The following is a 22,860-nucleotide window of genomic DNA, read 5'->3' as shown; positions in this document are numbered from 1 at the left end:
TATTAAGGTTTGGCTCTCCTCCTGTTTGCACCTGATATAGTACTGTCCATCTGAGATCTTGGGCTTTATGGATCCATTCAAGTGTCCCACTAAGGGCGCTGTATGTACCCGGTTCTTAATGCAACTTTTGTGTTCTGTTATTCTTGTTTTGATTTTATTTTATTTTACAAATACAAACATGTAAATCCAAATGTGTAAAATACAAGGATTTGGCATTCAATGGGTGTGTGTACTGCAATCTCACAGGGCAACGCCCACAGAGTTCTCACGGAAGCATCGGCATTGTTAACAATGGAGCTGGTGCTTCCGTGAACCCATCCCCATGGAGTCCTATGGGACTCCACAGGAATGGAGACTTACCAAATCTGCTGCCTGACTTCCTGCTTTGCCGGGACTTGTAATGTCCCAGTGGCACCGGGAAGTCAGGTGGTGGATCCGGTGTTACGAGGACGGAAGCAACCCGCCGGTAGCACCGGCGGGTTACCGCCGTCCTCGTAATGAGGCCCAGTGTGTTATTTGAAACATGCCTTTTCCAGGAATGTTTTGCACTAGTCAAAGCAGGCTGCAAATAAATTCTGCTCTTTTTTTTGCTGATCACTAAATGAAGACAAGACCAGCAAAGGTAAAACATAGGGTGACATTTAAGAGGATAGCAATTTTTTTAGCAATGTTCTATCCTTGTTTGCAAAGTGGGAAAAAAACATACAATACATATTTGTATCGTCATTAATATGTGTCGTGGTAGCCTCTTTTGTCAGCCAATGTTCTAGAGAGCCTCCCTTTTTATTTTTCCTGTTTATTTGTTTCACCCCATTTTCTCTCTACCCATCTCGTTTTCTCTCTCTCTCTCGCTTTCTCTCTGTTTGTTACACTCACTCTTTCACTCACTCTATTTCTCTCTCACTGGCTTTTTTGTGCACTCTCTCTCTTACACCCACCTTTTACCGCTCTCCCTTGCTCTCTTTTTCTCTCAAACACTCTCGCCCTGTCTTTATTTTCATATCTCTCGCTTTCTTTCTCTCGTCTCGCACTTCATTCGGGCTCTCCCTCTTTCGCTGTTCCTCTTTTCTCTCTTTACATAAGTGCCTCTCCCTATTTCACTCACTTCATACTTTGTGTGTGTCTCTCCTTCTCTCTCTGGCAGCAATTTTATGCTATGTTTGGTTTTATATTGTGCAAACCTAGCTCGAGATCATTGAAGCACTGTACAATAAAGGATGCGGGGTGTAGGGAGGGGTCAAAGCATGCAACAGACGGTGCTAGTAAGGGGGCGTTTTTTTCTCTCCCTCCATTTTCTCTATCTCCACTGTCATTCTTTTCTCTCTACACCTCTTCTTTCTCTCTCTGTCGCCCATCGTCTATCTATCTATCTATCTACCCATCCTTTTTTATCCCACGTTTTCTGATTTTCATAAGAATTGTGGCCACAGAGAGTAAGAGATGAGCAGTGTAATTATCAAAAACATGCAGTGATGCACACAGCAAAATAGTGAAAAGTAAAATACACAGGAACATGATAAAGTATTGTCCAATATATGTACTCATGAAGGTTCATTGGAAACCTGCACAAATAAACATTCAGCACTGAATCTGTAACTGTAGAACATTGGCAAAGTGTTAGCTGCGCATGTGTTGGCAAGCCAGGCTAATGCAATGATGCCTGGGCACCTCTCTGGTGGGCTTCGTCATTTGCTGGAGACATATTAAGATTATGTATTTGGCTAGGATTGGAACCCCCTTGTACGTTGGCGCAAATACATGTACTCAGAAGTTGGACTGCAGGAGCTCTTTCCATTTGGAAACCTACAGGGCAGCAGGAGATAACTGGTTCACTACAAACCAAGCACCAACACAAATAAACAACCTAGCGCAGAGATCCACGGTCCTATAAGCTTCAACCACCAGTCTTAAAACATATTATGATTACTTTTTTCCTATTTGAAGATATTGGGCCTTATTATGAGTATGGCAGTGCAGTAAAAAACGGCAGGAATGTGGTGGTAATTTCAATACCACCGCACGACCACACTACCTTACTACAGGTTTGGCGATCTGGTGGAGGATTTTCTTCCTGCAAAAAGCTGGAGGGAACTCTGCCACATTACTGCCAAAAATGTGAAAAATTGGCGGAAATACCACCAGCAGTAATTCTGCTGAAATCCCCAGGGAGTACTATAACATGTGGCCATAAACCACCTACCATCACTTGTAATTCTGCAGTAAATCCATTTGGTGGTATTTTGGTAGATTTACTGCCGGAATACTGCCAAACTTGCAATGAGGCCCATTGAACTGAACGAATATGACCTGACCTATTCTGTCAGGTTTAGAAATCGCACTAACTCCAGACATACAACACCAGCCTGTCCCAACCCATACTTGGGATACACCAGCCTTCTTGGCAGGTTGGGTTGCCCGTCTCCTCACTGGAGTGCTTGAGGTCTCTCAAGACGACGACTATTTCCCTTAATACTGGAAAGTAGAGAAATAAAAACGATCTAAATTGGAACACAGCAGAACTATGTTGAAAAATGATCTCAGAGACGTGTAGTCAGTAGTATCAAAGAAAAGAGGGCAGTGTTGTGAAGTGGCCTATTCCAGTGATGTCCAGGAGCCGCCAGTACAGAAGGAAAGCTTCTTTATTGTTGCAGTACAGAATAGGTAACCCTCTCTCACAGCCAGCCTCCCTCCAGCTGTCATCCTTAGAACATTCGGCTGTCAGCACTCACACCACATTCCACTCTTAGAACTCTCATGACGTCACCATTCATGCAAGGCAGACAAAGCAGGAAGAAATCACATTACAACCCATCACCCCCTTATCAGAAATCAGAATTTTAACAGGATCACAAGAGACTCACGCATCAAGAGATAGGGCCTCATTACGACTCAGGCAGTAAGGGTTTTACGACGGCGTAAACAGCGCCGACCCTTACCACCTGAGTACGAGGTCCCTTAGCGCCATGGCGGATTTAACACCTGCTTTTAGCAGATGTTAAAATCCATGGCGCTAAGGGACCATGGAGTTAATTACGCCACCGTAATTTACGGTGGCGTAATTAACGCCTTCCCTACTCCCATTATGCCCTATGGGGCAAAAATGGGAATGGGGAAAGGTAAATGGGGATTGGGGACTTACCGCCCCGCCAAGGTCGGAATGGGGCGGTAAGTCCGCCAACCACCATGGCGTAAACGTAGTTTACGCCATGGTGGTAAAGTCACGGCCCAGGCGGTAATTTACCGCCTGGGTCGTAATGAGGCCCATAGTATCAGGGCTCAAGTTGAGAGTACACGCAAGTGGACGGAGTCCACCCCCTTTTTCCCAAGGGTGTACTCAGTCCCCCCAGCTAAAATGAGAAACATTGAATGTCTTATTTTAATTTATAAATTAAAGCCGAGGATCGAACCACAGTCGTTAGGTTTGCAGGCCGGATACTTCACCACTGCACTATATAAATAACAAACAACTAAAGGTGAAATGTCCAATTTTAGTACTGCATGTTCCAGGGAAAACATTTGTAGTGGTTCTTGGAGTTTAAAACATGCAGACGTTTTAACTTTTTCAAAAACACTATTGGAAGAAAATATCCTCTCTTGGTTTTGTGTGTGTGTTGATTTTATGAAAGGCAAATGCCATTCGTCCTGTGCAATCTGGATGGTTATGCAAAGCCAATTTAATGAAATGTGCATATTTCAGATTGATATTCTCATTTCTGACGACGTCACATCCCATTGTGTTTATTGATGAGTCCCACCACTTTATTTTTAGGACTTGACCCCTGGGCAGTATAGAAAAACATAGAATCACCAAACAACCTAACTAATTAGAATCCACTACTACTATAACTCCACACTGCAAAATGAGCACCACCATTCACACCAGGGGCATCACTAAACCTCACCATCGCCGGGTGACACACTTCACAAACGGAGCACCCCACTACCCAGAGACTAGCAATCTCAGAACGCCCTTGCATGCCATCCAAAACACATGCCCACAGGACAGCGGGACAACAACTCCAAACCCTGCCACCGCTCAAATTACACATGATAAGATGGGAGGGTGGCAACACTCCAACTGAGTAAAAGGATACCTTCACAAACCTCTCCAAACATTCTTAAGCAATCTTACACCATAAATACTGAATCTCAATCTAAACACCAACAGCGATGACGCCAAAACATACCTCCAAGACACTCCAACAGCTTCACACAAAACCTCATGTGACCCAGTCACTTGGCGCACTCCGTCGACTGCGGCATCTCCCAAAACGGTGTCCAACATCATCTATAATTAAACATAGATGTTTGACTCCTCCCTAAAATAACAAATGGTGCCCCACACCACACATAACTAACATAGGTGTCCAACACGCCCAGAGTGGCACATAGGCAGTGCATCGCAAACTTTTCAATAGCCGCCTCAACTACGGCAAGCACTCACGTACACAACTATAACACCATCGCCCCCACCTTGGCCCATGGTTTGCTAAGCCACGACCCCAGTTTGCAGTGGTCAAAGTAAAAACTGGGTCTCGTACATAAATGGTGCATAGTACACATACACGACATGCACCTCCACTAACGCAATAAGCACGCAGTAGGCATTTGTAGACATTGGTAAATGTGGGACCTTAAATTAGCGCAGCAAGTCCATAGTCCAAGCCTAAGGTTTGCAAAGTTGGTTGAACCTGAGGAAAAAATATTGTTAAGACAAAACATATCTGTAACTAACAGGTGCAATTCATCACCCCAATACTCCAATCAGACTTTGCACAATCCTTAAGTTCTCAACCGAGGTCATGACAGGCCTACTCTGCCCACACAAACGTTCTCACTACACTCAACAGACCTCACATGACACTAAACATTGTGCTACATAGTTATGTCACATTGAACACATTTAACCTCAATTGGGCCACCATCACCACTGCCCCACCCCAACGCCATAACATTTCTGCCACCTGGATGTCTAGACCAGTGATAGGCTAACAGATCTTGTGCAACTATGAATCAACATTTCCAGAGCCATGTGGTTTCCCACCAACCAAAATAAATGCAGTGCAGTAACCTCAACCTGACCCCAAATACCTCTGGATTCTACAACCAAACGAAGGTGTATCAATGTGTGTTCAATGTCGATACATCCAAGAAACACAGGGAAATCAAGAGAGGCTTGAACAAATAACAGACCCTCAATACACTAACTCTACATAAAGCAATTTAATACAAATCAATATAGACAATATACACCTGAAATGTTCATACACACATCTATACAATGTACAATTTACAACACAGACCATGAATGTACATATATACATATATAAAAAAAACATAAAGGTATGTAAAAATGGTCGGAACACTGCGTATTAATCCTATGAGTGATCTCCGAAATGTTAATAATATGCTTAAACTGATTGCCCAACTTTCACAAGTTTCTGTCCTCTTTGGCTCAATTGCCGGACATTCATCAGGGGCCTTTCTAACATCAAAGGTGAACATATGGCCAATTCCTTTTTCCTTGGTTACTTCTCTCTCCCTGGTTTCTTGGAGGGATTCCCTGATAGCGATAAAAAGACACACAAGTTTACAATTAGACCATTAACCTTAAATAGTCTTGTAATTAGACCTCTTATCAGAACCCTTCCCCACGGGTTCGATACTTTGACTGTAATTAGTGTACCTGGGCAGGACCATTGGGTTTCCTTGCTGATGTCACCAAACAATTAATTGTTGTACTTCGCTGTCCTCATTAGTGCTGAGGTAACAGTCAGTTATCCTCGTGTTCCCCTGAAAAAATTAAAAGAAAACAACTTAACTGAAGTTGTGTTCCTTTCCCTACTGCTCATTTCCCCTGTATTAGGATCTTTCCTCTTAACATCACTGTCATGTCCTTTTCTCATAACCACATTCTGGGTCTCGACTCTCTTTTATTGCTGATACTGGATCTCACTAAAACACATAAAGCCATTGCCAGGAATTAGGATCTAATATATCAAGAGGCTATTATGTAGAATAGTAGTTAGACTATTACTCACATTCAGGATAACCAATAATCTCTCTCCTTAAGGGAAATATTCTGTTCTGTTTCTCAGGATGTTCCTCGTACTCCACCTGGACTCCTAAGAGGAACCACCATACAACTAGTAAACATGCCCCATTGAATACAGTTACTGTAGAGTAGGGTGCTCTATGGATTGCCGTCATCCTTCCAACTTAAGTCACGGCTGAAGAAGGAACCAAGCAGCTCCACCAACATCGCCATACTGGCAAAGCTACCAACGCAACCCTATCAAGATTGCTGCTGAACACCAAAAAGACTCCTGGCTCTACACTGCCAACTTCACTGGCGCATGACGTGCGCCAAAGCAGTGCTGAACCCAGGACCACAGCCAACACCGGAGACCAATGGAAAGTTCTCGCATGGGAGCTCCCTTCTCTGCTTTTACATCCCACCATACTCGCTCACCATAAATTGTAGGCCTTGTACAGTTATCACAGGCAGTAATATTGATTATTTTGTTGTCCAGAGGTTAGAGGGCCACTACAAAACAGGCACCAGCTGAATAATAGTGGCCCTGATGGACTGGTATAGAGGCAGGCTCCTGTCTTGGTAGCAAAAGAACAATTATTGGTCAAACACTGGGAATACCAGGGTCTTTCCTGGGAAGTTTGCTTATAAAATATAGTCAGAGAGAGAGAGAGTACTTATTTTCTACTTTCTTTGGTTTAGTTTGGGAGTGGTGGATGCCCTCGGGCTGTCCCCCCAGCACAGGGCAAGTACCTCAGCCAGCAGGTAAGGTAACAGGTTCAGCCTGTCGCCAGCGCAGTGAAGTGGCCATTTCTAATGGTGACCAGGAGTCGCCAGTGCAAAAGGAAAGCTTTTTTATTGTTGCAGTACAGAATAGGTAAGCCCCAAGGATATACAGGGCACAAGACTTAAATACATTAGGGACCATCCACCAGCACCCACTCTCTTACAGCCAGGCTCTCTCCAGCTGTCATCCATAGAACATTCAGCTCTCAGCACTCACACCACATTCCACTCTAAGAACTCATGACATCACCATTCATGCAAGCCAGACAAGGCAGGAAGAAAGCACATTACAACACAAAGCCAGTCCCTCAGCTCAGACTCAGTACAGAGATGTAAGCGTTTCCGGTCCGCCCTTCCCTTCACACAGGCTCTGCATGAGGGGAAGCTGGCAGCCTGGTCAGTGTGTCCTGAGAAGGCTTTTGGACTGATTCAGGATCTGCTGGCTCAAGGATCTCCAGGAGGGTCACATGCGTTTACGCTATGAAATAAGGTTGACAAAGAACCCTGTAACTGTTATGGATATGGAATGCATTATAAAAAGAGTTAAGGCAAGCAGGCTCGAGAAAATGTGAGCTGGAAGTCAACATTGACTCCACTGTACCGGCCCATCACCTTCTAAATCAATCAGTAGACTTTCAGCTTGTGCTGTAGAGAGAAAGAATGACATTGGGGGTCATTACGAGCTGGGCGGTAAGGGGTTGACGGCACCGGTAATGATGCCGGCGCCGTTAACCCCTTACCGCCCTATTACGAGTCTGCTAGCGGGACCCGCAAAGGACCCCTGGTAAAACCAGCCGCCCTTAGCGGGTCCCACTAGCAGAACAGGGAGCTAACAACAGGCACCGTTATTAACGGGCCCATTGTTAGCTCCCTCCCCATTCCCATTGAGCTCTATGGGGGCTCGAATGGGGATGTACCGGGTCTGGGTTCTCCAAGGTTGGAATGGCCCGGTAAGTCCTCATTTGAGGAACCCGGACCCGGTACCCCAGTAAGGAGCTAACCATGCCGCAAATTGCAGCATGGTTACCTCCAACCTCGTAATGACCCCCATTGTGTCTTTCAAAGTGATATTTGCCTGCCAAGGTCATGAAATTGACAGTTGCCCCAATTTAAAAGGAGGGGCACCTTTTGCATCTGTTGTTTAATAGAAATTACAGGAAAGTGATGCATTTTTGGCACCAAAACATCTTCCAAGATGTAACATTGATAACACAGTGGAGGACATCGGTCCTTCACATTGGGATTACAGAATGTGACTTGAAGAACAGATGTTGCAGGGGAAGGTTGAAACATAAACCTGGGATGAGGACAGGACAGAATAACATAGAAACAGGGTAGTGGAGGAAGTGCTAAATTAAGGATGGAGTGGTGAAGAAAAGTGCTGTACGGTTGGGTAAGGAGAGAGGAAAGCCGGGAGGAGTAACATACAGTCCAAGGAAACAGGTTCTTCAGAAAGTGGGAGGGCTAGGAGTTTGGATTTAAATAGTGGTAGAGTTGGAGTAGTACAGAGAGCGAGAAGAAGAGCATTCCCGCATAGGCGAGAGTGCGGGAGAGCCGGTGGCTCGCGTAATGGCAAGGAGGCGAGCCGAGGATGATCGTAATGAGTGAGGAGGAGAGTAGGGAGTGAGATGAGCAGATAGGTAGTTGATAAGAGTTTATACTTCACACTTTGTTTCAATGTTTCGTTGCATATGAACTGCCAATCGATAAAGGCTTAATCCTTCTAACTCGTTTCTGGACCTGTTCTTTTAAGATTTTAAGAGGAATCTATCAAAATAGGTTATGATTAGGTGAGACAAGGAATGACCTGACAGTCTTTGAAGCTTTAAAAAATATTAGTACCCTTATGGTTGTGCTTGCAAAGCATTGCAATCCAAGCACTTGGTTCCGCTCAAGGTGCTGCTGCGTGGCCTTACACACCCTCGCACTCTAAAGGCGCTAAACTGCCGTCCATTGCATCCACAACCTGCTTACCTCCCACAAACTCCACTTACCTCTGTGTCCAAAGGCCTCCATGTCTATTTCACCCACTCCACATCTCACCATCGGCCACAATGGAAATTAAGAGACTTTCCCTTCACAATCTCCTTGCTGGCTATTTTCTTTTTGTGCAGGTCTTTTGTACATGAAAAATGGCCAGCACACTCTGCGTGTTCTGATTTGCATGTTGAAAAAACCCTAGTATTATCCTGGATGTTTTGCCGGGTTAGTAATAGCTGTGTCCCCCTAAATGGTGGGGCTTTACCAGGCCGTAGCTGCCCTGGGGACCCCATGAAAGGCCCTCACTTCACTTGCGTAAGTAACTTGGCCACCTAGTTGTTTCTGCATAGGAAAGGCCCTTATGTTGGGAGTAATTGCTTAAAACAATCCTAGTTATTTCTATCAAACCGATAACAAAGGCAGCCATTAATACCTGCCCACACAAAGGCGCGTAATACCATAAAAGCCCAGAACGTGGAGTGCACTGATAAAATGTCATTGTCCTCTCTGCGCATCTCAACCCAATTGTTTAGGAAGTTGGGCATGTACTAGGTGGCTAAAGCGCAACCTTTGAGCCAAAATAATTAGAGTTATTTTTTCTTGAACAACTCCTTTTCAAACAATTTAATAATTCTGGACTGATGTAAAGCCCCCCAAAAAGGTGAGAGCTATATTCAATAATTAAATAGAAAAAGGAGGATACAAGAAAAACCACTAACCACAAAGTTACTGGAACTAACTGTAAAAAAAACACCTCTTCACACACATGATAAAAGAAGCATGTGAGGGAGCCAGCAATAACTCCAAAGAAGAACTAAGTTTACTGCACTTGACACCTGACGTCTGCACTTACCCTGCCTTCCTGCATGCCGCTCTTTTCCCTACTTAAGGAGCCCTCCAACCTCTTTTCCTTTGCAGCTGGGGAGCAGGTGTAAGTGAATCTAAGCACCACCCACCTGGTGCCTTCCTGGTTGCCTCTCTTTTTCACCATTTAGCAAGCCCCGCCCACCTGGTGCCTTCCTGCTTGCCGCTCTTTTCCCTACTTAAGGAGCCCTCCAGCCTCTTTTCCTTTGCAGCTGGGGAGCAGGTGTAAGTGGATCAAGGTCACCTGGCCTAAGCCCCACCCACCTGGTGCCTTCCTGGTTGCCTCTCTTTTTCACCACTTATCAAGCCCCGCCCACCTGGTGCCTTCCTGCTTGCCGCTCTTTTCCCTACATAAGGAGCCCTACAGCCTCTCTTCCTTAGCAGCTGGGGAGCAGGTGTAAGTGGATCTAGGTCACCTGGCCTAAGCCCCACCCACCTGGTGCCTTCCTGGTTGCCACTCTTTATCACCACTTAGCAAGCCCCGCCCACCTGGTGCCTTCCTGCTTGCCGATCTTTTCCTTACTTAAGGAGCCCTCCAGCCCCTTTTCCTTTGCAGTTGGGGAGCAGGTGTAAGTGGATCTAGGTCACCTGGCCTAAGCCCCGCTCACCTGGTGTCTTTCTCGTTGCCGCTCTTTTTCACCACTTGGCAAGCCCCGCCCACCTGGTGCCTTCCTGCTTGCCGCTTTTTTTCCTACTTAAGGAGCCCTCCAGCCTCTTTTCCTTTGCAGCTGGGGAGCAGGTGTAAGTGGATCTTGGTCACCTGGCCTAAGCCTGCCCACCTGGTGCCTTCCTGCTTGCCGCTCTTTTCCTTACTTACGGAGCACTCCAGCCTCTTTTCCTTTGCAGTTGGGGAGCAGGTGTAAGTGGATCTAGGTCGCCTGACCTAAGCCCCGCTCACCTGGTGCCTTCCTTGTTGCCTCTGTTTTTCACCATTTTGCAAGCCCCGCCCACATGGTGCCTTCCTGGTTGCCGCTCTTTATCACCACTTAGCAAGCCCCGCCCACCTGATGCCTTCCTGCTTGCCGATCTTTTCCTTACTTAAGGAGCCCTCCAGCCTCTTTTCCTTTGCAGTTGGGGAGCAGGTGTAAGTGGATCTAGGTCACCTGGCCTAAGTACCGCCCACCTGGTGCCTTCCTGGTTGCCGCTCTTTTTCACCACTTACCATGCCCCACCCACCTGTTGCCTTCCTGGTTGCCTCTTTTTCACCACTTAGCAAGCCCGGCCCACCTGGTGCCTTACTGCTTGCCGCTCTTTTCCCTACTTAAGGAGCCCTCCAGCCTCTTTTCCTTTGCAGCTGGGGAGCAGGTGTAAGTGGATCTAGGTCGCCTGGCCTAAGCCCCGCTCAACTGGTGCCTTCCTGGTTGCCTCTGTTTTTCACCATTTAGCAAGCCCCGCCCACCTGGTGCCTTCCTGCTTGCTGCTCTTTTCCCTACTTAAGGAGCCCTCAGCCTCTTTTCCTTTGCAGCTGGGGAGCAGGTGTAAGTGGATCTAGGTCAACTGGCCTAAGCCCCGCCCACCTGGTGCCTTCCTGGTTGCCGCTCTTTTTCACCATTTAGCAAGCCCCGCCCACCTGGTGCCTTCCTGCTTGCTGCTCTTTTCCGTACTTAAGGAGCCCTCCAGCCTCTTTTCCTTTGCAGTTGGGGAGCAGGTGTAAGTGGATCTAGGTCACCTGGCCTAAGCCCCGCCCACCTGGTGCCTTCTTGGTTGCTGTTCTTTTTCACCACTTAGCAAGCCCCGCCCACCTGTTGCCTTCCTGGTTGCCTCTTTTTCATCACTTGGCAAGCCCCGCCCACCTTGTGCCTTACTGCTTGCGCTCTTTACCCTACTTAAGGAGCCCTCCAGCCTCTTTTCATTTGCAGCTGGGGAGCAGGTGTAAGTGGATCTAGGTCGCCTGGCCTAGGCCCGCTCAACTGGTGCCTTCCTGGTTACCTCTGTTTTTCACCATTTAGCAAGCCCCGCCCAACGGGTGCCTTCCTGCTTGCTGCTCTTTTCCCTACTCAAGGAGCCCTCCAGCCTCTTTTCCTTTGCAGCTGAGGAGCAGATGTGAGTGTATCTAGATCACCTGGCCTAAGCCCCGCCCACCTGGTGCCTTCCTGGTTGCCGCTCTTTTTCACCACTTAGCAAGCCCCGCCCACCTTGTGCATTACTGCTTGCCGCTCTTTTCCCTAATTAAGGAGCCCTCCAGCCTCTTTTCTTTTGCAGCTGGGGAGCAGGTGTAAGTGGATCTAGGTCGCCTGGCCTAAGCCCCGCCCACCTGTTGCCTTCCTGGTTGCCTCTTTTTCACCACTTAGCAAGCCCTGCCCACCTGGTGCCTTCCTGCTTGCCGCTCTTTTCCCTACTTAAGGAGCCCTCCAGCCTCTTTTCCTTTGCAGTTGGGGAGCAGGTGTAAGTGGATCTAGGTCACCTGGCCTAAGCCCCGCCCCCCTGGTGCCTTCCTGGTTGCCGCTCTTTATCACCACTTAGCAAGCCCCGCCCACCTGATGCCTTCCTGGTTTCCTCTTTTTCACCACTTAGCAAGCCCCGCCCACCTTGTGCCTTACTGCTTGCCGCTCTTTTCCCTAATTAAGGAGCCCTCCAGCCTCTTTTCTTTTGCAGCTGGGGAGCAGGTGTAAGTGGATCTAGGTTGCCTGGCCTAAGCCCCGCCCACCTGTTGCCTTCCTGGTTGCCTCTTTTTCACCACTTAGCAAGCCCGGCCCACCTGGTGCCTTACTGCTTGCCGCTCTTTTCCCTACTTAAGGAGCCCTCCAGCCTCTTTTCCGTTGCAGCTGGGGAGCAGGTGTAAGTGGATCTAGGTCGCCTGGCCTAAGCCCCGCTCAACTGGTGCCTTCCTGGTTGCCTCTGTTTTTCACCATTTAGCAAGCCCCGCCCACCTGGTGCGTTCCTGCTTGCTGCTCTTTTCCCTACTTAAGGAGCCCTCCAGCCTCTTTTCCTTTGCAGCTGGGGAGCAGGTGTAAGTGGATCTAGGTCACCTGGCCTAAGCCCTGCCCACCTGGTGCCTTCCTGGTTGCCGCTCTTTTTCGCCATTTAGCAAGCCCGCCCACCTGGTGCCTTCCTGCTTGCTGCACTTTTCCCTACTTAAGGAGCCCCCCAGCCTCTTTTCCTTTGCAGGTGGGGAGCAGGTGTAAGTGGATCTAGGTCACCTGGCCTAAGCCCCGCCCACCTGGTGCCTTCCTGGTCGCCGCTCTTTTTCACCACTTAGCAAGCCCTGCCCACCTGGTGCCTTGCTGCTTGCCGCTCTTTTCCCTACTTAAGGAGCCCTCCAGCCTCTTTTCCTTTGCAGTTGGGGAGCAGGTGTAAGTAGATCTAGGTCACCTGGCCTAAGCCCCGCCCACCTGGTGCCTTCCTGGTTGCCGCTCTTTTTCACCACTTAGCAAGCCCCGCCCACCTGGTGCCTTCCTGGTTGCCGCTCTTTTTCACCACTTAGCAAGCCCCGCCCACCTGGTGCCTTCCTGGTTGCCGCTCTTTTTCACCACTTAGCAAGCCCTGCCCACCTGGTGCCTTCCTGCTTGCCGCTCTTTTCCCTACTTAAGGAGCCCTCCAGCCTCTTTTCCTTTGCAGTTGGGGAGCAGGTGTAAGTGGATCTAGGTCGCCTGGCCTAGGCCCTGCCCACCTGGTGCCTTCCTGGTTGCCGCTCTTTTTCGCCATTTAGCAAGCCCCGCCCACCTGGTGCCTTCCTGCTTGCTGCACTTTTCCCTACTTAAGGAGCCCTCCAGCCTCTTTTCCTTTGCAGGTGGGGAGCAGGTGTAAGTGGATCTAGGTCGCCTGGCCAAAGACCAGCTCAACTGGTGCCTTCCTGGTTGCCTCTATTTTTCACCATTTAGCAAGCCCCGCCCACCTGGTGCCTTCCTGCTTGCTGCTCTTTTCCCTACTTAAGGAGCCCTCCAGCCTCTTTTCCTTTGCAGCTGGGGAGCAGGTGTAAGTGGATCTAGGTCAACTGGCCTAAGCCCCGCCCACCTGGTGCCTTCCTGGTTGCCGCTCTTTTTCACCATTTAGCAAGCCCCGCCCACCTGGTGCCTTCCTGCTTGCTGCTCTTTTCCCTACTTAAGGAGCCCTCCAGCCTCTTTTCCTTTGCAGTTGGGGAGCAGGTGTAAGTGGATCTAGGTCAACTGGCCTAAGCCCCGCCCACCTGGTGCCTTCCTGGTTGCCGCTCTTTTTCACCATTTAGCAAGCCCCGCCCACCAGGTGCCTTACTGCTTGCGCTCTTTACCCTACTTAAGGAGCCCTCCAGCCTCTTTTCATTTGCAGCTGGGGAGCAGGTGTAAGTGGATCTAGGTCGCCTGGCCTAGGCCCGCTCAACTGGTGCCTTCCTGGTTACCTCTGTTTTTCACCATTTAGCAAGCCCCGCCCAACGGGTGCCTTCCTGTTTGCTTCTCTTTTCCCTACTCAAGGAGCCCTCCAGCCTCTTTTCCTTTGCAGCTGAGGAGCAGATGTGAGTGTATCTAGATCACCTGGCCTAAGCCCCGCCCACCTGGTGCCTTCCTGGTTGCCGCTCTTTTTCACCACTTAGCAAGCCCTGCCTACCTGGTGCCTTCCTGCTTGCCGCTCTTTTCCCTACTTAAGGAGCCCTCCAGCCTCTTTTCCTTTGCAGTTGGGGAGCAGGTGTAAGTGGATCTAGGTCACCTGGCCTAAGCCCCGCCCCCCTGGTGCCTTCCTGGTTGCCGCTCTTTATCACCACTTAGCAAGCCCCGCCCACCTGATGCCTTCCTGGTTTCCTCTTTTTCACCACTTAGCAAGCCCCGCCCACCTTGTGCCTTACTGCTTGCCGCTCTTTTCCCTAATTAAGGAGCCCTCCAGCCTCTTTTCTTTTGCAGCTGGGGAGCAGGTGTAAGTGGATCTAGGTCGCCTGGCCAAAGCCCCGCCCACCTGTTGCCTTCCTGGTTGCCTCTTTTTCACCACTTAGCAAGCCCGGCCCACCTGGTGCCTTACTGTTTGCCGCTCTTTTCCCTACTTAAGGAGCCCTCCAGCCTCTTTTCCGTTGCAGCTGGGGAGCAGGTGTAAGTGGATCTAGGTCGCCTGGCCTAAGCCCCGCTCAACTGGTGCCTTCCTGGTTGCCTCTGTTTTTCACCATTTAGCAAGCCCCGCCCACCTGGTGCCTTCCTGCTTGCTGCTCTTTTCCCTACTTACGGAGCCCTCCAGCCTCTTTTCCTTTGCAGTTGGGGAGCAGGTGTAAGTGGATCTAGGTCACCTGGCCTAAGACTCACCCACCTGGTGCCTTCCTGGTTGCCGCTCTTTTTCACCACTTAGCAAGCCCCGCCCACCTGTTGCCTTCCTGCTTGCCAGTCTTTTCCCTACTTAAGGAGACCTCCAGCCTCTTTTCCTTTGCAGCTGGGGAGCAGGTGTAAGGGGATCTAGGTCACCTGGCCTAAGCCCCGCCCACCTGGTGCCTTCCTGGTTGCCGTTCTTTTTCACCACTTAGCAAGCCCTGCCCACCTGGTGCCTTCCTGCTTGCCGCTCTTTTCCCTACTTAAGGAGCCCTCCAGCCTCTTTTCCTTTGCAGTTGGGGAGCAGGTGTGAGTAGATCTAGGTCACCTGGCCTAAGCCCCGCCCACCTGGTGCCTTCCTGGTTGCCGCTCTTTTTCACCACTTAGCAAGCCCCGCCCACCTGGTGCCTTCCTGGTTGCCGCTCTTTTTCACCACTTAGCAAGCCCTGCCCACCTGGTGCCTTCCTGCTTGCCGCTCTTTTCCCTACTTAAGGAGCCCTCCAGCCTCTTTTCCTTTGCAGTTGGGGAGCAGGTGTAAGTGGATCTAGGTCGCCTGGCCTAGGCCCTGCCCACCTGGTGCCTTCCTGGTTGCCGCTCTTTTTCGCCATTTAGCAAGCCCCGCCCACCTGGTGCCTTCCTGCTTGCTGCACTTTTCCCTACTTAAGGAGCCCTCCAGCCTCTTTTCCTTTGCAGGTGGGGAGCAGGTGTAAGTGGATCTAGGTCGCCTGGCCTAAGCCCCGCTCAACTGGTGCCTTCCTGGTTGCCTCTGTTTTTCACCATTTAGCAAGCCCCGCCCACCTGGTGCCTTCCTGCTTGCTGCTCTTTTCCCTACTTAAGGAGCCCTCCAGCCTCTTTTCCTTTGCAGCTGGGGAGCAGGTGTAAGTGGATCTAGGTCAACTGGCCTAAGCCCCGCCCACCTGGTGCCTTCCTGGTTGCCGCTCTTTTTCACCATTTAGCAAGCCCCGCCCACCTGGTGCCTTCCTGCTTGCTGCTCTTTTCCCTACTTAAGGAGCCCTCCAGCCTCTTTTCCTGTGCAGTTGGGGAGAGGTGTAAGTGGATCTAGGTCACCTGGCCTAAGCCCCGCCCACCTGGTGCCTTCCTGGTTGCTGCTCTTTATCACCACTTAGCACACCCCGCCCAACTGATGCCTTCCTGGTTGCCTCTTTTTCACCACTTAGCAAGCCACGCCCCCCTTGTGCCTTACTGCTTGCCGCTCTTTTCCCTAATTAAGGAGCCCTCCAGCCTCTTTTCTTTTGCAGCTGGGGAGCAGGTCTAAGTGGATCTAGATCACCTGGCCTAAGCCCCGCTCAACTGGTGCCTTCCTGGTGGCCTCTGTTTTTCACCATTTAGCAAGCCCCGCCCACCTGGTGCCTTCCTGCTTGCTGCTCTTTTCCCTACTTAAGGAGCCCTCCAGCCTCTTTTCTTTTGCAGCTGGGAAGCAGGTGTAAGTGGATCTAGATCACCTGGCCTAAGCCCCGCCCACCTGGTGCCTTCCTGGTTGCCGCTCTTTTTCACCACTTAGCAAGCCCTGCCCATCTGGTGCCTTCCTGCTTGCCGCTCTTTTCCCTAATTAAGGAGCCCTCCAGCCTCTTTTCCTTTGCAGCTGGGGAGCAAGTGTAAGTGGATCTAGGTCACCTGACCTAAGCCCCGCCCACCTGGTGCCTTCCTGGTTGCTGCTCTTTATCACCACTTAGCAAGCCCCGCCCACCTGATGCCTTCCTGCTTGCCGATCTTTTCCTTATTTAAGGAGCCCTTCAGCCTCTTTTCCTTTGCAGTTGGGGAGCAGGTGTAAGTGGATCTAGGTCACCTGGCCTAAGTCCCGCCCACCTGATGCCTTCCTGGTTGCCGCTCTTTTTCACCACTTAACATGCCCCGCCCACCTGTTGCCTTCCTGGTTGCCTCTTTTTCACCACTTAGCAAGCCCGGCCCACCTGTTGCCTTACTGATTGCCGCTCTTTTCCCTACTTAAGGAGCCCTCCAGCCTCTTTTCCTTTGCAGCTGGGGAGCAGGTGTAAGTGGATCTAGGTCGCCTGGCCTAAGCCCCGCTCAACTGGTGCCTTCCTGGTTGCCTCTGTTTTTCACCATTTATCAAGCCCCGCCCAGCTGGTGCCTTCCTGCTTGCTGCTCTTTTCCCTACTTAAGGAGCCCTCCAGCCTCTTTTCCTTTTCAGCTGGGGAGCAGGTGTAAGTGGATCTAGGTCACCTGGCCTAAGCCCTGCCCACCTGGTGCCTTCCTGGTTGCCGTTCTTTTTCACCACTTAGCAAGCCCTGCCCACCTGGTGCCTTCCTGCTTGCCGCTCTTTTCCCTACTTAAGGAGTCCTCCAGCCTCTTTTCCTTTGCAGCTGGGGAGCAGGTGTAAGTGGATCTAGGTCACCTGGCCTAAGCCCCGCCCACCTGGTGCCTTCCTGGTTGCCTCTCTTTAGCACCACTTAGCAAGCCCCGCACACCTGATGCCTTCCTGCTTGCCGATCTTTTCCTTACTTAAGGAGCCCTCCGGCCTCTTTTCCTTTGCAGTTGGGGAGCAGGTGTAAGTGGATCTAGGTCACCTGGCCTAAGTCCCGCCCACCTGGTGCCTTCCTGGTTGCCGCTCTTTTTCACCACTTAGCATGCCCCGCCCACCTGTTGCCTTCCTCGTTGCCTCTTTTTCACCACTTAGCAAGCCACGCCCACCTGGTGCCTTCCTGCTTGCCGCTCTTTTCCCTACTTAAGGAGCCCTCAAGCCTCTTTTCCTTTGCAGCTGGGGAGCTGGTATAAGTGGATCTAGGTCACCTGGCCTAAGCCCTGCACACCTGGTGACTTCCTGGTTGCCTCTGTTTTTCACCATTTAGCAAGCCCCGTCCACCTGGTGCCTTCCTGCTTGCCGCTCTTTTCCCTACTTAAGGAGCCCTCCAGCCTTTTTCCTTTGCAGCTGGGGAGCAGGTGTAAGTGGATCTAGGTCACCTGGCCTCAGTCCCGCCCACCTGGTGCCTTCCTGGTTGCGCTCTTTTTCACCACTTATCAAGCCCCGCCCACCTGGTGCCTTCCTTCTTGCCGCTCTTTTCCCTACTTAAGGAGCCCTCCAGCCTCTTTTCCTTTGCAGCTGGGGAGCAGGTGTAAGTGGATCTAGGTCACCTGGCCTAAACCCCGCCCACCTGGTGCCTTCCTGGTTGCCGCTCTTTATCACCACTTAGCAAGCCCCGCCCACCTGATGCCTTCCTGCTTGCCGATCTTTTTCTTACTTGAGGAGCCCTCCAGCCTCTTTTCCTTTGCAGTTGGGGAGCAGGTGTAAGTGGATCTAGGTCACCTGGCCTAAACCCCGCCCACCTGGTGCCTTTCTCGTTGCCGCTCTTTTTCACCACTTAGCAAGCCCCCCCTACCTGCTGCCTTCCTGCTTGCCGCTCTTTTCCTTACTTACGGAGCCCTCCAGCCTCTTTTCCTTTGCAGTTGGGGAGCAGGTGTAAGTGGATCTAGGTCACCTGGCCTAAGACTCACCCACCTGGTGCCTTCCTGGTTGCCGCTCTTTTTCACCACTTAGCAAGCCCCGCCCACCTGTTGCCTTCCTGCTTGCCAGTCTTTTCCCTACTTAAGGAGACCTCCAGCCTCTTTTCCTTTGCAGCTGGGGAGCAGGTGTAAGGGGATCTAGGTCACCTGGCCTAAGCCCCGCCCACCTGGTGCCTTCCTGGTTGCCGCTCTTTTTCACCACTAAGCAAGCCCTGCCCACCTGGTGCCTTCCTGCTTGACGCTCTTTTCCCTACTCAAGGAGCCCTCCAGCCTCTTTTCCTTTGCAGCTGGGGAGCAGGTGTAAGTGGATCTAGGTCACCTGGCCTAAGCACCACCCAACTTCTTAGCCCTGCCTCTTTCTTCCTGCTCTTAACCCTTAGATCAAGGGCGTCTCTCGCCCGGGCGTCCAAAGTGAAGGGCAATTCCTGTTTGGACCTGTTCGGACTAGGAGGATCCAGGGTCCGACCCCCATGCTAAGACCACAGGTAAGCATGCACCAACTTGTGTTTACACCTTCTGTCCCCACAGGCCATCCCCACCCTTTGTGGTCCCCCCATGTTTTTCCCATGTGCCCCCCACCCTTCCTGCACACAGGAGTCTGTCCTGATTCATTCTGGTTTCACCATCACTGTCTTGTGGCCAATGCTGGATTTTACTTTTATGGACTTCATTGATTCACAGTGCGTTACCCTTTCTCAACTCTCATGCTGGACTTCCTTTGCATCTTGTACCCACGGTGGCCCTGAATCATGCTGTTCCCATCTTCATCTTGTACCCTGGCTTGCAACATTATGTGTTACTACTGACTTCTGCAATTGTATTCGCTCTCCCCTCTTGCTTCTCTGCTCTTTTTGACTGCTTACTCTCTGTTCTCTTCTCTCCTCCCCTCTCCCTTTTCTTATCTCCTCCCCTCTTCCCCTTACTGTCTTCTATGCAATTACTCTATCAGAATTGTCCCTGGACCTAGTATGATAGCAACCTCGCCTGTTGCTCCCCCATCCCCTTACTGCCCCCCCTCCCTCCAGCACTATCTGAAACATTGTCCGGCCTAGTACGATAGTCGCTTGTTTTGTTCCTCCCCTCCCTTTCTGCACCCCTCTCCCTCTCCTTTTGTTTTCCTCAGGCTTTCCCAACTGCCCTGGAGCACTCCCTTGTCCACCCTCTGCTCAAAAAACCCTCTGCCGACCCCTCCATTTGGCAAACTACTGCCCTATCTCCATCACTCCTTTCTTGGGCAAACTCCTGGAGAAACTGGCTATCTCTTAGCTGACCCTTCACACTGAATCTATTGGTTCCTTTCACTACCATCAATCTGGCTTTAGAGCATCCAGAGGCATGGAAACTGTTCTTCTGAACACCTGTGAAGACCTGCTCTCAAATCTTGACAGTAACACCATCTCTATCCTCAGTATCCTTGACCTCTCCTCTGCCTTTGACATGGTTAACCACAACATCCTGATCACCTGGGAATCACAGGTAAGGCTCTGGCGTGGTTAACCTCTTTCCTCTCCGACCGCCCATCCCAGGTGTAATTCAGAGCCTTTCATTCGACTATCACTTTTTCAACCTGTGGCGTTCCCCAGGGATCTAACCCATCCCCCTGGTGCTTCAACGTCTATATGGGTACCCTGGCACGTGTGATTGCCACTTTCACCTCTAACCTTCAGTGGTACACGGATGACACGCAACTATCTTTCAGGCTACCCTCAGCCGCGACCTCCTCCTCGCTCATATCTGACTGGTCTGTCCGCTATTCAGTCTTGGTCTGCTGCAAACTACCTCTGCCTCAACGCCACTAAGACTGAGATCGTTTACATTGGGACCGCTGTTCCCGCTTTCCCACTTTCGCTATGGCCGGCCTCCCTTGGCCCTGCGCCCGCACCCACCTGCGAAGCAAAAAACCTTGGGGTCATCGTCAACCTCCCTTCTTCTGCCCTGCGTGCTCTGCAACTCATCCAGAACAGAAACGCAATACTTATCCTTGGCCTCAAGCCCAGGGACCACATCTCTCCAGGGCTGAAATCCCTTCACTGGCTCCTCGTGGCTACAAGGATCAAATTCAAGACCCTTTGCATTGTTCACAAGGCTTTCTGGGGCCTGGAACCTACATACCTGCAATGCTGCCTACCTAAAACTGTCCCTCACAAGCCCTCCGCTCATCTACCTCCAAACTTCTGCAAATAAGCCAGTTCTCCAAGCAGAGATTTGGAGGGAGATCCTTATCCTCAGCAGGTGCCTTGAGCCGGATCTCCTTAAATTCCGGAAACTCCTCACGACTTTCCTTTTCTCCTTTTCCTTCTCTCTCCCTCTACCGTGATAACCCAGCTCCCTGTTTTTTTCATCTCACCCTCCTCTTCCTTACAACATGCTGACTGGCCGCGGGTTGTACCTCAGAGTCTCACTAATCGCCGACACCCCCTCTGATCCTCTCTCGCACTTGCCTCTGGGCCCTACACCCCACCCACACTCAATGCACTTGAGAACTTACCCCAAGACAGTGGCTCTCTCTGAACTTACCCCAGTCTCAAGCGACCAGGTGCACTTGATCCTCCCCCTCCCTGTGACCCTCTGTGCACTTACTTGATCGGTACGCAACGCACCCGAAGACCGCCTGTCTCTTCTCCCTTGTCTGCACCCCTTAATTGCACTGTTAAAACTGCAGAATCGCCGTCAGGCCTATTTGCTGTCTCCCAAACTGTTAAATGTATTGTTTACGCACTTACTCTGCCTGAAAAGACTATTATCATCTCAGAATTTCAAGGGCTCTGAGCGATTGTTTGTTTTTTCCCCTTGTTCCCAACCTCCTTGAGCGCTTTGAAACACTTGCCTGTGTATAGGCGCTATATAAATAAAAAATACCATACCATACCATACCATAACATATTTATACTCAGAACAAATCAGTTGAAACGTTACACAGTGGAACCGGGACAGCTTCTACCTTCAAGAGCAGTAGTGCTTTACTGCACTGATTTGTGAACCCGTTAGCCAAGATTGTATTGGAATCTTGCTGATTGCCGAACATGATTTTACTTGTCCACCATGCTTGTCCTGACGTCATTTAGAGAAAAAGTGTTTGAGGGATTTCGAGCAATTTGTACTATCTGTTTACATCTGTAAAGAGAGTTCACCATGAACTGTTCTGGCTAACAGTTACCTAAGGTAGTGGAAAAAAGGCTCTAGTTATTTGAGTCACTGGTTTTTTTGTTTGTTTTTTTTTCCCAAAACTTTATTTACACATTTAGAACTTTACAGAAGCAATAGCACATAATACAGTATCTCAAATGCACAAGGTGGTACTTATTCACCCATCATTTCCTAAATAAATCTTTAAGAAGTAACAGAGGGGATCTGAATAGAGGGAGTAAGGTGACAGAAGGTAAAGGAAAGAAATAAAATGAAAAAACAAAAACAAAGCAAGATAAGAAACCTGGAACACGATCACTCGTTTTTTATGCAAGTGTAAAATGCTACTTTTGCACTACTTGCTAGGTCACACATGGGTCAAGGCCAATGCTGAGGCACACGCAGCTGAACGTTCACTTGATGGTCATTGTGAATGCTGTTGGAAGAGTCATTGGGCCTGATTCAGAGAGCGTTTTCCAATGGGATTGCACCATTATAAAAGGCATCTGCGAATCATGCCCATTGAGTGTTTAGGTCTACAATACAGCATACTCCTCTTAAGTGGAAAATATTTATTTAATGTGACAAGTTTAAGCTTACAATGAGCTGCTAACCTGGCTCAAACTGCCTCACAGACTAAACCCACACAACATCAGCTCAGAACTTTCACACGTTTCCACCCCCTACTTCCTCACTCGTGCTACTCCTCCCCCATTCCATGTCCAACTGCAGTCAAGGAACAAGGGCAAGACTTTTCCTGTTGTTAAAAAATGAAAGCAAGAAACAAGGCGTGTGGCAAGAGGATGAAAGCAGTGTTGTCTTGACAGGGACCCAGGCTGGGAGGGAGGAGGAATACTCTTACTGGCGTATCATGTAAACTCTTCCTTTCCACCTGGTTGCATAGAATTGGCAATGCGAGTGGGGGCCTAACATGTAGTTCACACGTTGGCGAGCGCAGTGCTGCTGAATGGGGTTGAAGTACATTCAGCCCATGAAATGAAAGCAGTGCAATTAAAGACATTTGCGATTAAAATAATGTACAATTAAGCGGTATCAATAGAAATCAACATTTTACTTTATAAAATGAGCCCTGAAATCCATCTCATCACGGGCACCTACAGGTATGTACCATTAACATGTTCTATGAAGCTGACCATGTAAAATCAGTGATCCCCTGCAGCGGTGTGGGAATCCTGAATGGGAACTCTAGTGTAGGAAGTGTGGTGTTCATGAGCATCAGAATGTCCAGAGGCAGTGACAAAACATGTAACCCTATTTTCCATGTTGGCACTCTCTGTACAAGGTAAACAGCGGACATGGTATGGCAGTGCCCACGTGTGGCTCTTTTAATCTACCACCTTGCACGAATCACCAACCAGGATTGGGTCC

General features: G+C 49.9%; 1 protein-coding gene across 2 annotated transcripts in view; it reads left to right on the top strand.

Moving 5' to 3' along the window:
- TMEM255B (transmembrane protein 255B) overlaps positions 1–22,860 on the top strand; it is a 661,659-nt gene that overhangs the window by 441,252 nt on the left and 197,547 nt on the right. The window lies entirely within an intron of this gene.

This window comes from Ambystoma mexicanum, chromosome 7p, assembly GCF_040938575.1.
Source record: "Ambystoma mexicanum isolate Mex_15411 chromosome 7p, UKY_AmexF1_1, whole genome shotgun sequence".
Classification (NCBI taxonomy): Eukaryota; Metazoa; Chordata; class Amphibia; order Caudata; family Ambystomatidae; genus Ambystoma; species Ambystoma mexicanum.
Note: the sequence above shows the minus strand (reverse complement) of the source record. Positions and strands in the feature narration are given on the sequence as shown.